Source organism: Diabrotica virgifera, chromosome 5 (genome assembly GCF_917563875.1).
Source record: "Diabrotica virgifera virgifera chromosome 5, PGI_DIABVI_V3a".
Classification (NCBI taxonomy): Eukaryota; Metazoa; Arthropoda; class Insecta; order Coleoptera; family Chrysomelidae; genus Diabrotica; species Diabrotica virgifera.
The window spans coordinates 82,082,485-82,095,645 of record NC_065447.1 but is presented as its reverse complement, the minus strand read 5'-3'; the positions used below and the strand labels follow the sequence as shown (position 1 = coordinate 82,095,645).

General features: G+C 32.1%; 1 protein-coding gene across 4 annotated transcripts in view; it reads right to left on the bottom strand.

Annotated features, from left to right (window-relative positions):
* LOC126884267 (acyl-CoA Delta-9 desaturase-like) overlaps positions 1-8,561 on the bottom strand; it is a 132,870-nt gene extending 124,309 nt beyond the window's left edge. For 3 of the 4 annotated variants that reach the window (XR_007697916.1, XR_007697915.1, XM_050650202.1), the window contains exon 1: positions 8,411-8,559. The gene's annotated coding sequence lies outside the window, so the exon portion shown is untranslated. Of the gene's footprint in view, positions 1-8,410 lie in introns of all 4 variants that reach the window. The other variant, XM_050650203.1, reaches the window with a different exon arrangement.
* Positions 8,562-13,161: the final 4,600 nt, after the last annotated feature.

Here is a 13,161-nt window from a genome sequence, read left to right as displayed (position 1 = left end):
GAAGCATTGTGAGTTGTCTGAGTCAACATTTTTGGAACTTTTAACCTTTCTTTTTGAAAACAATTATTTTGTGTTTAACGGTGGTTTCTACAAGCAGACTTTCGGTACACCTATGGGTAGTACAATTTCCTCTATCTTAGCTGATTATGTTATGAATTACATTTTGCAATTCGTGTTGAGGGTGTTACCCTTTAAATTATTCTTCATCAAAAGATATGTAGATGATATTCTGCTATGCTTGCCCGCTAATGAACTGGATAATTTGTTATTATATTTCAACAGCTTTAACCAGCATATACAATTTACCCTTGAAAAAGAGGACACGCTGTGTTCTGTACCTTTTTTGGACACCAGAGTCATACGTAAAAATAACATCTTACTGGTGGATTGGTATCGTAAACCACTTAGCTCGGGCAGATATCTGAACTATAGTTCGTACCATAAACATGCTATGAAAATCAATTTAATAAAAGCAATGAAAAACCGCGTTTTAAAAATCAGCGACGTTTCTTTCCACTCAAAAAATTTAAAAATATTGCTTCACCTTTTTTTGGAAAACGGTTATCCTGAGACTTTGTTAAGGAAATTACTATTTAATACAAGTAACATTCAACCAACAATTATCAATAACAATGTTGATGCAGACAACTCACAAACCATCGACATTCCCAATACTAACGTGGCTTACATGACGCTGCCATATACCAGTGAGATTGCACCGAAGTTGACTCGACTGTTTAAGCCGTTTGAAAACATCAAACTTGCGTTTAGGACTGCCCTCACAGTCAATAGGGTTTTCTCGAACGTCAAGGAAAAGACACCAGTGCTTTCTAAAACTGATACGGTCTACAGCCTTCCTTGTTTAAATTGCAATAAAATATACATCGGACAAACATCAAGAAGACTAAAAGACAGAATAACGTCACATAGGTCAGACTGTAGATTGTACCCGGATAGAAGTGCACTGGGCGAACATTCTTTCAATAATGACCACCGAATTGATTATAACAACGTGAGGGTATTGGACCGTGAGTCACATGCGGCTAAGAGGCTATTTTTGGAAATGGTCCACATAAACAAAAATCCAAATTCGATGAACCATCGTACTGATATAGGCCACCTCAATGAAATGTTTTCCTACTTACTCTATTTAGATAATCGTGAGTCATCTCCTAACTCCCATTCTAGAGACTCTGAACTGTCATCAACATTATAATTTGTACTAATAATTTTAAATTCAATTTTAATCAATATTGTTGTTACTCAATTTAACCGCAATTTTAACAAATTTTAATTCTATATGTTGTGTATGTCAATTTTTTAAAATTCTTAGCCTAATTTAATTTTATAATCGTTTTATGATAGTGTCTTACTATTATTTATAAATTTTAATATTATTTTATATTTACCATTGACCCTTAATGTTCTTTTACTCTTCTTTTTTAAAAAGTCTTGTTGATATTTCAAATGTCATGCCAAACCCGTCACCGGGTGATACTTCATAACAACTTAACCTTTGCTCATTGGTCGTTCCTGCAATGGTGATATAATACAAACCGCTTATTAAATTAAATTTTGTTGGATTCGAGGCATCGGCATGACCATTGATCAAGTTGCATCTCATTTCTTCTCAATGACATCACATTTGAAATATCCTCAATAAGTTTGTAAGTACTATTTATTTATACATGTTTTCATATTCTTTTACATAGAAAAAATATCATTGTAGCACCCTGATGATGGTTATAATCATAACCGAAAGCTTGGATTAAAGAAACTTGAAAGAGTACACTTTTCATTTGCTGCATAACCCAATATCCTAAATTTCTTTCTATTTACTGTCAGCAAAGACTTCTTGTCTTCTTAATTTACAAGATGGGTTTCTACCAACGTATGAGAGCTACTTATGGACAACAATTAGTTGATGATATGAAATCATGGTCACGTACTTACATAAAACTAGCCAAAGAATATAATCGCAGATGCTTCCTGTTGAAATGTCGCAAATCAGGCCTGTATCCAGCACACATTCGTAACACCATAAAACCAATAGAAGACCTATTACACCGGCAAGAATTCACCTATGAGAAACATAATAGGTTAAGAAACAAAATTTTAAATATTGAAATTAGTTGTAATCAAAAATTGATTAACAAGTTAGAGTCTCTTAATAACTCACTAAAACTTAACATAATTGAAAGAACAAATGCTGACCTATTCAATAATTTTAAAAGCTTGCAAAAAAGACTATATAATAAAAAATTTCATCAAATAAAACGTAATAATTTACAAAAAATAGATAAACTTGAAAAAGATCACATTGACAACCACCTTATCACACAAGACAAGTGGATAAAAAACATATCATCCACAGATATACCTCATGATGTTCTTAAATTCTTATCATTAGGTCCTAAATTCAGTATTGAACCCTGTGTTGGGTCAGACATTCCCATAAGGAACCTCTTGGCTGACATTGACTCCATTTTGTCTACAATTCCTGACAGAGACACCAGGAACATCACTCTAGCTAGGTCCGTTAACATCATTACAAACTCTGTTCAGCATTCTAGAATAAATAACTCCATCTTTAGAAAACTATATTTTAAATCAAAACAATTTTTAAAGAACAATCCTGACTTAATAGTCATCAATTCTGATAAAGGTGGTGTCACTGTTATTATGAATAAAACACAATATTTTGATTTAAGTAATAATATTATCGACAATGACAATTCGTATCAAGTGTTGACCAGAGATCCCACAAGTACTATTGAACAGAATTTTAACAAACTTATTAGAAATTTATGTAGTAATGGTAACATTTCAGAACCAACAAAGAAACGGTTGGCTAGCTATAGTGGAGTCCCTGGTAAATTTTACGCTCTACCTAAGATCCACAAGAACCCCTTGGCTGTGAGACCAATTTTAGCTTCATTAGGTACTCCTACAGATAACCTAGCAAAATTTTTGGCTGAAATTCTCACTAAATCGTACGATTTTGACAACGAATTTTACATAAAGGACTCTTTCAATGTCAGTTCACTGTTTAATAACTTAAAAATACCTGATGATCACGTGATTGCCAGCCTTGACGTAGTTTCACTGTTTAGTAATGTATATCTTAAAATCTGTATTACTGCCGTTGACTATAATTGGCCCAATATTTCGAAGCATTGTGAGTTGTCTGAGTCAACATTTTTGGAACTTTTAACCTTTCTTTTTGAAAACAATTATTTTGTGTTTAACGGTGGTTTCTACAAGCAGACTTTCGGTACACCTATGGGTAGTACAATTTCCTCTATCTTAGCTGATTATGTTATGAATTACATTTTGCAATTCGTGTTGAGGGTGTTACCCTTTAAATTATTCTTCATCAAAAGATATGTAGATGATATTCTGCTATGCTTGCCCGCTAATGAACTGGATAATTTGTTATTATATTTCAACAGCTTTAACCAGCATATACAATTTACCCTTGAAAAAGAGGACACGCTGTGTTCTGTACCTTTTTTGGACACCAGAGTCATACGTAAAAATAACATCTTACTGGTGGATTGGTATCGTAAACCACTTAGCTCGGGCAGATATCTGAACTATAGTTCGTACCATAAACATGCTATGAAAATCAATTTAATAAAAGCAATGAAAAACCGCGTTTTAAAAATCAGCGACGTTTCTTTCCACTCAAAAAATTTAAAAATATTGCTTCACCTTTTTTTGGAAAACGGTTATCCTGAGACTTTGTTAAGGAAATTACTATTTAATACAAGTAACATTCAACCAACAATTATCAATAACAATGTTGATGCAGACAACTCACAAACCATCGACATTCCCAATACTAACGTGGCTTACATGACGCTGCCATATACCAGTGAGATTGCACCGAAGTTGACTCGACTGTTTAAGCCGTTTGAAAACATCAAACTTGCGTTTAGGACTGCCCTCACAGTCAATAGGGTTTTCTCGAACGTCAAGGAAAAGACACCAGTGCTTTCTAAAACTGATACGGTCTACAGCCTTCCTTGTTTAAATTGCAATAAAATATACATCGGACAAACATCAAGAAGACTAAAAGACAGAATAACGTCACATAGGTCAGACTGTAGATTGTACCCGGATAGAAGTGCACTGGGCGAACATTCTTTCAATAATGACCACCGAATTGATTATAACAACGTGAGGGTATTGGACCGTGAGTCACATGCGGCTAAGAGGCTATTTTTGGAAATGGTCCACATAAACAAAAATCCAAATTCGATGAACCATCGTACTGATATAGGCCACCTCAATGAAATGTTTTCCTACTTACTCTATTTAGATAATCGTGAGTCATCTCCTAACTCCCATTCTAGAGACTCTGAACTGTCATCAACATTATAATTTGTACTAATAATTTTAAATTCAATTTTAATCAATATTGTTGTTACTCAATTTAACCGCAATTTTAACAAATTTTAATTCTATATGTTGTGTATGTCAATTTTTTAAAATTCTTAGCCTAATTTAATTTTATAATCGTTTTATGATAGTGTCTTACTATTATTTATAAATTTTAATATTATTTTATATTTACCATTGACCCTTAATGTTCTTTTACTCTTCTTTTTTAAAAAGTCTTGTTGATATTTCAAATGTCATGCCAAACCCGTCACCGGGTGATACTTCATAACAACTTAACCTTTGCTCATTGGTCGTTCCTGCAATGGTGATATAATACAAACCGCTTATTAAATTAAATTTTGTTGGATTCGAGGCATCGGCATGACCATTGATCAAGTTGCATCTCATTTCTTCTCAATGACATCACATTTGAAATATCCTCAATAAGTTTGTAAGTACTATTTATTTATACATGTTTTCATATTCTTTTACATAGAAAAAATATCATTGTAGCACCCTGATGATGGTTATAATCATAACCGAAAGCTTGGATTAAAGAAACTTGAAAGAGTACACTTTTCATTTGCTGCATAACCCAATATCCTAAATTTCTTTCTATATATATATATATATATATATATATATATATATATATATATATATATATATATATATATATATATATATAGCACGCCTCTGCTAATAGCGTAAAACTATCTTTTAACACTAGTTAAAGTATCCACAAGGAAGAATTTCCTGTAGTTTGCTATATACCAATAATTGCAAGTAAATTTAATAAAAAATTTGTCTTGGTAAAAGGTATATTTATTTAAAAGGCCCATAAAAGGGCTACAAATATTAAAACGAAACGTTTTCGCTCTGTAACAAGAGCATCATCAGTGTTACCTAAAATAAGTATAACAGTGTTAATTAAGACAAAAATCTTAAGTTAAAATGATGACCAAGGTAAAAAAACAATATTTGGTTATACTTACAAGAACATGCTAAGCCACCCCTAAATACTAAGGCTAAAATAATATAATATTCTTTAAAAATGTCTATTTTTATGTCTTGTTTTTGTTTCCAAGTAACTCCACCTAACTAACGCATTATTAAATGTCAAAGTTGCTTTTGTTTTGTTATAACAAATTTATTTTATTTATTTTAACAAAATTTTTTAATTTGTTTAAACAAAGATTGTTAATATGATTATACAGCTTTCAAATGAGATATTTGTATTTTAAACGTTAAAAGGTACAATTATGCTAAGTTTATCTAAAAAAGTCTACAACTAGAAAAAATATGTACCTAGTTTTATTTTCTTATAAATAAATAAATTTGTTATAACAAAACAAAAACAAGTTTGACATTTAATAATGCGCTAGTTAGGTGGCTCTACTCGAGTTACTTGGGAACAAAAAAAAATAAAGAAAATTGCTCCATGGGAAGCCGAGAAAATACAATGCTATTTTCTAGAAGAAAATACATTTTTTTAACGTATACCGATTTTGAACTTTGAGATTCCATTTTCTTCAACCTAATTTTTGATTGAAATTTTGGTATTTTTGTAGTCTTCACTCGTAATACCGGTGTTGTTATTATTATAATATATGTTATAAATCTCTCAAAGATATGAACATTTTTGTGGAGAAAGAGGGCCGAAATAAACAGGTGATTTTTGTAACGCTCATGATGGAAATAGTGCACCAAAATTTGGGAATAGGTAGGTCAAGATGTAACTAAGTAAAATCTCCAGGGGCAGAACGCTGCTTGAGGTACAAAGGGGCGGTAGGCAGGGGTGAATATAAAAATATAAGGGTTTGTTTGCCGTTCGTGATCAACATAGTGCACCAAAATTTGGAAATAAGTAGAACATGACATAACTAAGTAAAATCCGCAGAGCCGGAAACCAGAGTGGGGGACGAGGGTAGTTATAAGGGGTCAAAGTCCCGGTTCTTATTATTTTTTTTGTAACGCTCATGATGGAGATAGTGCACCAAAATTTGGGAATAAGTAAGTCATGACGTAACTAAGTAAAATCTCCAGGGGCGGAACGCTGCTTGTGGTACAAAGGGGTGGTAGGCAGGGGTGAGTATAAAAATATAAGGGGTTTTTTTGCCATTCGTGATCGAGATAGTGCACCAAAATTTGGGAATAAGTAGATCATGACATAACTAAGTAAAATCTCCAGAGACGGAACGCTGCATGGGGGACAAATAATGTGCTGCATCACAAAAAAAAAATAATACAAACTGCGACTTTGACTCCTTAAAACTACCCTTATCCCCAACTCTGGTTTCCGGCTCTGGGGATTTTACTTAGTTACATCATGTTCTAATTATTCCCAAATTTTGGTGCACTATGTCGATCACGAACGGCAAAAAAAACCCTTATATTTTTATACTCACCCCTGCCTATCGCGCCTTTGTACCCCAAGCAGCGTTTCGCCCCTGGAGATTTTACTTAGTTACGTCATGACCTACTTATTCCCAAATTTTGGTGCACTATTTCCATCATGAGCGTCACAAAAAAAAAATAATAAAAACCGTGACTTTTACCCCTTATAATTACCCTTGTCCACCACTCTGGTTTCCGGCTCTGGGGATTTTACTTAGATATGTCATGGTCTACTTATTCCCAAATTTTGGTACACTATCTCAATCACGAACGTCACAAAACACCCCTTATAATTTTTATATTAACCCCTGCCCCCTCCCCCTTTGTCGGTCACGCAGCGTTCCACCCCTGGATACTTTACTTAGTTAGTTACGTCAAAACCTACTTATTCCCAACTTTTGGTGCACTATGTCGATCATGGGCGTCACAAAAAAAAATAATAAAAACCGCGACTTTGACCCCTTATAACTACCCTCGTCCCCCACTCTGGTTTCCGTCCGTTGGGGAAAGTCATTACACAACTAATTCAACATATCCCCGTATAGTTTTTCCATATTACTTATCACACACAAAATCCACATCTATCTCTCCGACTAAAGCGTCCTGCCGCGTTATTTCCAATACCGTTTTCATAATATAATTTAATTTATTAGTTGCCGAGATATTATACTTGTTAATAAGCCAAAAAAATGTTAATTGTCAAAAATAATTTTAAAATATTCCTGAGGTCGCTTAAATAATCCAATTTCAATTATGTAAAGTACATTAAATAGGTATAGTGCATTTTTATTCAAAAATCATAGTTATTCTTATTTATCGTAGTTATTATGGTTATGATGGCGATCGTAAATTGTTAATTAACAATTTAATTGTTGATAAACTGTTCATTCAATTTCCATCGGCTTCTGTATATATACTCTATATATTAAGTTGAAAATATCATATATTTAGTTGAAAATTAAAGATTTTGTTGTAAAAACCCGCATTGCCGGGGAAAATTTTCGTCGAAATTAATCGGAAAAAACATGTCTCTATGCAGAACTTAATTACGGTGAATTGGTATTTGGGTGTTTTTGGTGTAATGTTAAAATCTTTGGAGTTATAGAGCAATAATTGAAAAAAACACGATTTGGGAGCGCCATTTTGTTTATAGAAAAAGCAGCACACTGTCTGCGGACTTTGCGTACCTATATTATTCATATATTATTATAGAATCATAAGATTCGATTCTAGCAATAAAATTGCTGGTAAATAACTTTTCCCAAAATATCCTATTCTCCGATAATCTACCCAGACTATAGGTATAGGTGGTACCAAAAATAAAAAGAATCTTGTGGTACATGACTTAAAAATTAAGAACCACTAAATGATCAACTAAATGATAAGTTACCTAGCTTATAGAAGATGCTATTTATTGATTGTCATCACATGAGCAAAATATGAGTTTTCTACTTTTTACTGTACAAATCAGCTTTTGGTCTTAATATAAATTAATAATAATTAAATTAAATTAATATAAATTTAATTTTCTTTGTAACCTTTTTTTATAAATTTATACAGACACATCAAAATAAATTAATTTATGGTGAATTCTTAAAAACATTATACTTCTTAAAAACTTTCGTACCTGATATTTCTATCAGCTGGTATAAGGCAACGGTGCCCAACTAAGATACGTCAGGTTCCACACAGATACTTTCTGAATACCTAAATGAAGCAGCCAATCACTCAGAATACTCCAAACACATACAACGCGCAATAATGGTTTACGATTTTTTGCTGTCTACAATTTAAATACTTTTCGTCAAAAATGGAAAAAACCTATTTTTATTTGGTAATTAGAATACAATAGAATATATAAATTATTAGTCAGTTTTACCAAAATCAGTCTTGAAAAATATAATTTTAACAATATTAGACTACAATAGCTGTTTTAATTATATACTAGTCATATACAATTCAGATGTGATCAGTACCGGCGCTAGGGTATCATATTCGCGCCTGCAAAACTAGCACAGGCGCCACCCGCCCCCCCCCCATTCTAGAAAATGGACGATTTTGGAAAAAATCCCGAAACAGGTCAATTTTTATTTTTAAATTATTGACATAAAAAGAAGAATATGTGTAATTTATTTAATTCAAAATACATTTTACTGCTCTCAGAAAACAGAAAAAAATGTTTATTTGAAAAAAATCATTGCTTTTCGATTAAATTAAATGCTCAAATTGTCAAGAGGCAGGTGGGTGGCTGCTTTAATATTGAATTTGCAAAAAACAATATTTATTTGTTAAATAAACATTTTTTCCTGCTTTATGATAGCAGTAAAATGCATTTGGAATTAAATAAATTACACAGATTCTTCTTTTTATGTCAATAAATTTAATTCAAACCCCTTTTTTTGGACACCCTGTATAAATAATTATGTTAATGTTTATATTACTGAATATATAATTAAATTACCTTTCAAATGAGCTATAACACCACCCCTATTCTTATTTAAAAAAATCATCGATGACGTCATCACGCCCAAATGGGTGAGGTCACTAGTATGATATATATGCCAAAAAATCTTAATTTAAAAATAAAAATCGACCTGTTTCTGGATTTTTTTCCAAAATTGTCCATTCTCGAGAAAATGAATTTATTCCAACCTTTACGTGCTCTCTGTATACAGAGTGTTTCATTAACAATTGTCCATATCGTAACTGAAAAAACCTTAGCACAATATACCTAAAACGCTTGAATGATAATTTAACCTAAAACGCTTACAGAGTGTTTTATTACAAATATTCTACAATGATTTTAGGCCATTGTTTTAACACCTTCCAATATTTTTTGTTCAAACTTGGCAAACAGTTTACACATGTTAGGATACTTTAACTAGTGTTAAAAGATAGTTTTCCGCTGTTACCAGAGGCGTGCTGTAGGGATATATACTTCTTTTTCGCCCCTTTTACCCCCTTACAATCTCCGCCACTGTCGTAATAATCATTTCAGCATGTTTTTTGATTCTTTGTTACTTTTTACGTCAATATCCTTTTGTCTCATTGTGATAGAGTAAGTATTTTTCAAGTTATTTGGCTTTAAAGATAATGGATTCAAAAAGATTATGTATTTTAAACAATATTCAATAAGATTATGTGTTTAAAATACATAATTTTATTGAATCCGTTACATTTAAACGCAAATAACTTGAAAACTACTTACTCTATCGCAATGAGGCAAACGGATGATATTTACGTAAAAAATATCAAAGAATCAAAAAAACATGCTGCAATCATTATTACGACAGTGGCGTAGATTGTGAGGGGGAAGGAGGCGAAAAAGAAGTATATATCCCTACAGCACGCCTCTGATAACAGCGGAAAACTATCTTTTAACAATAGTTAAAGTATCCTAACATGTGTAAACTGTTTGCCAAGTTTTAACAAAACATATTGGAAGGTGTTAAAACAATGGGCTAAAATCATTGTAGAATATTTATAATAAAACACTCTGTATCCCGGTAAGGAAGAATATTTTATTTAAGTGTTTTAGGTTAAATCTTCGTATTTTGTGCTAATGTTTCTCTAGTTACGATATGGACAATTGTTAATGAAACACCCTGTATACACACACACCCAAACTTATGGAATCATCTGATATTTCTTACTATTTCGTGCGAATTTAAAAAAAAAACAAACACACGAAGTCAAACAATATATATTTTAAAGCAATTTAATAACAAATACAGTCGAACCCGCTTATTAGAGTACCGCTTATAGGAATATCCCGGTTTAAGGAATAGAATTTTGAGATCCCGGAACATTTCCATTTACTCCTTAATAAATTTAATCGGTTATAGGAATACCTTTTTGTAAACGGATCTCGCTTTATCTAATAATTCTAAGTCACAAAAACTTTTTACGTACAATTTCCCACAAATTTATATGTTTTCTGGTTTATAGGACCTGTCGATAATATATTTTATTACTTACTTTATTATGGGCACCAATTCTACCTTCCGCCAAACATTTACCGATCATAAAGTAGGTATGTACCTCTACTTTTTCAATTGTGTAAAAATATTCTTATTGCTCACCCACCACCAACGTCGGTCGTTGTCTGTTAAAAGATTGTTAGAAACAGTTGGAAGTCATAAATAACCCCTTGTAATATAATAACCGCTTTTAAGAAATTTTCTGCAGGGTAAAACCAATGTCTACTAATATGTAACAAAACAAATAGTCTCAGATTACCGATTATTTTTCCAGAAAAAAATTAAGTCTGTTGTATGTATGTTAATACAAAAAATATTATATACCTATATATATATATATATATATATATATATATATATATATATATATATATATATATATATATATATATATATAGTGATTTTTTGAATAACGGCAATTCGGTCAGATGAAATAAAACTCTATTTGTTAAATTATTTAAATTATCACTCTTATAGTTGTAAGTAATGAAATGTTTTGCCTTTTGTACATATCTAATCTTAATAAATTTACAGTTTTCTCCTGAAGAAGTCACCAAATAGTGACGAAATATTGAGACCTAGAACAAATAGAGTTTTATTTTATTTTATTTCATCTGACCGAATTGCCGTTATTCAAAAAATCACTATTTAACACAGTACGGTCGAAAATATTTGTACATATATATATATATATATATATATATATATATATATATATATATATATATATATATATATATATATCGCGCTAATTCCCACTCCGCCACGTCATCGACAGCCACGTCAGTCACATCAGTCCACGGTATAAATGACCGCCCCAGCGTCAGCAACAACAGTATTGCAGTGAGTAGTGAAGTAGTGAGTAGTGAGTGTAGTGTCTGGAGCCTCAGGAGACTGAGACCCCGGAAGCCCTGAAGATGACGTCAGAGAGGACGTCGAAAGCTCGGCCTAGAAACCAACGACGCGGTTCAACCCGGAAGCCTGGTGAGTTTAATTTTAATATTAATTCTTTTGTTGATATTGATTTTAGCTTTAAGTTTCATTGTATTAACCGCGGAAACCTTTCCGAACATATATATATATATATATATATATATATATATATATATATATATATATATATATATATATATATATATATATATATCTCTTTAAATAACAGCTGACTTTTTAGATGAAAATGGGGTTGAAGTTTATTGGGTATCCAGCTGAATTTATATAATTTATATATAACAGTATCTCGATGTCATCTAAATATCATCTAAATACCATCAACCTCAATTAGGTAAGATAAAAATTGTAAAAAACCATACTATAAAATTGTACCATTTTTAAATATTGTAGCTTTCGTCTGATGATGCTGATGAAAATCAGCGAAATATAACGTTTTGTTAAACAGAGTACCACTTGGTTTTATTCAGCTGGATACCCAATAAACTTCAACCCCATTTATATATATATATATATATATATATATATATATATAAAACAGATGAAATAGAGAATGTGGAAAAATCCCCTTACGAACAATTCACACATCCACCATTTCGGGTGGATCCATCCGAAATGGTGGATGTGTGAATTGTTCGTAAGGGGATTTTTCCACATTCTCTATTTCATCTGTTTGATTTCGTACGAGTGGTCGTCAAACCATTAACCTTGGATCTTTTGATCACTGAGTGTGTTTCAAGGATCTACATCTCATGTTTTTAAACATATATTTTACTTACTTTAAGTAATTAGGGAATTAAAACTTGAGACTGTCATTGTCGGACTTGCCGTAGATTTACGCACCTTCTATGTCTAGGTCTCGAATGTTGTTTTTTGATTGGAATGTGTCTAAAGATATTCAACCTCTCATCTTTATTGATAAGCCCAGAGAGGTTGAAGAGGGCGAAACACATTTCTAAGAACTGGTGTTTGGATCTTTGATTCTATTCAAAAAATTTTTCCCAACCCGAAATGGTGGATGTGTGAATTGTTCGTAAGGGGATTTTTCCACATTCTCTATTTCATCTGTTTGATTTCGTACGAGTGGTCGTCAAACCATTAACCTTGGATCTTTTGATCACTGAGTGTGTTTCAAGGATCTACATCTCATGTTTTTAAACATATATTTTACTTACTTTAAGTAATTAGGGAATTAAAACTTGAGACTGTCATTGTCGGACTTGCCGTAGATTTACGCACCTTCTATGTCTAGGTCTCGAATGTTGTTTTTTGATTGGAATGTGTCTAAAGATATTCAACCTCTCATCTTTATTGATAAGCCCAGAGAGGTTGAAGAGGGCGAAACACATTTCTAAGAACTGGTGTTTGGATCTTTGATTCTATTCAAAAAATTTTTCCCAACCCGAAATGGTGGATGTGTGAATTGTTCGTAAGGGGATTTTTCCAC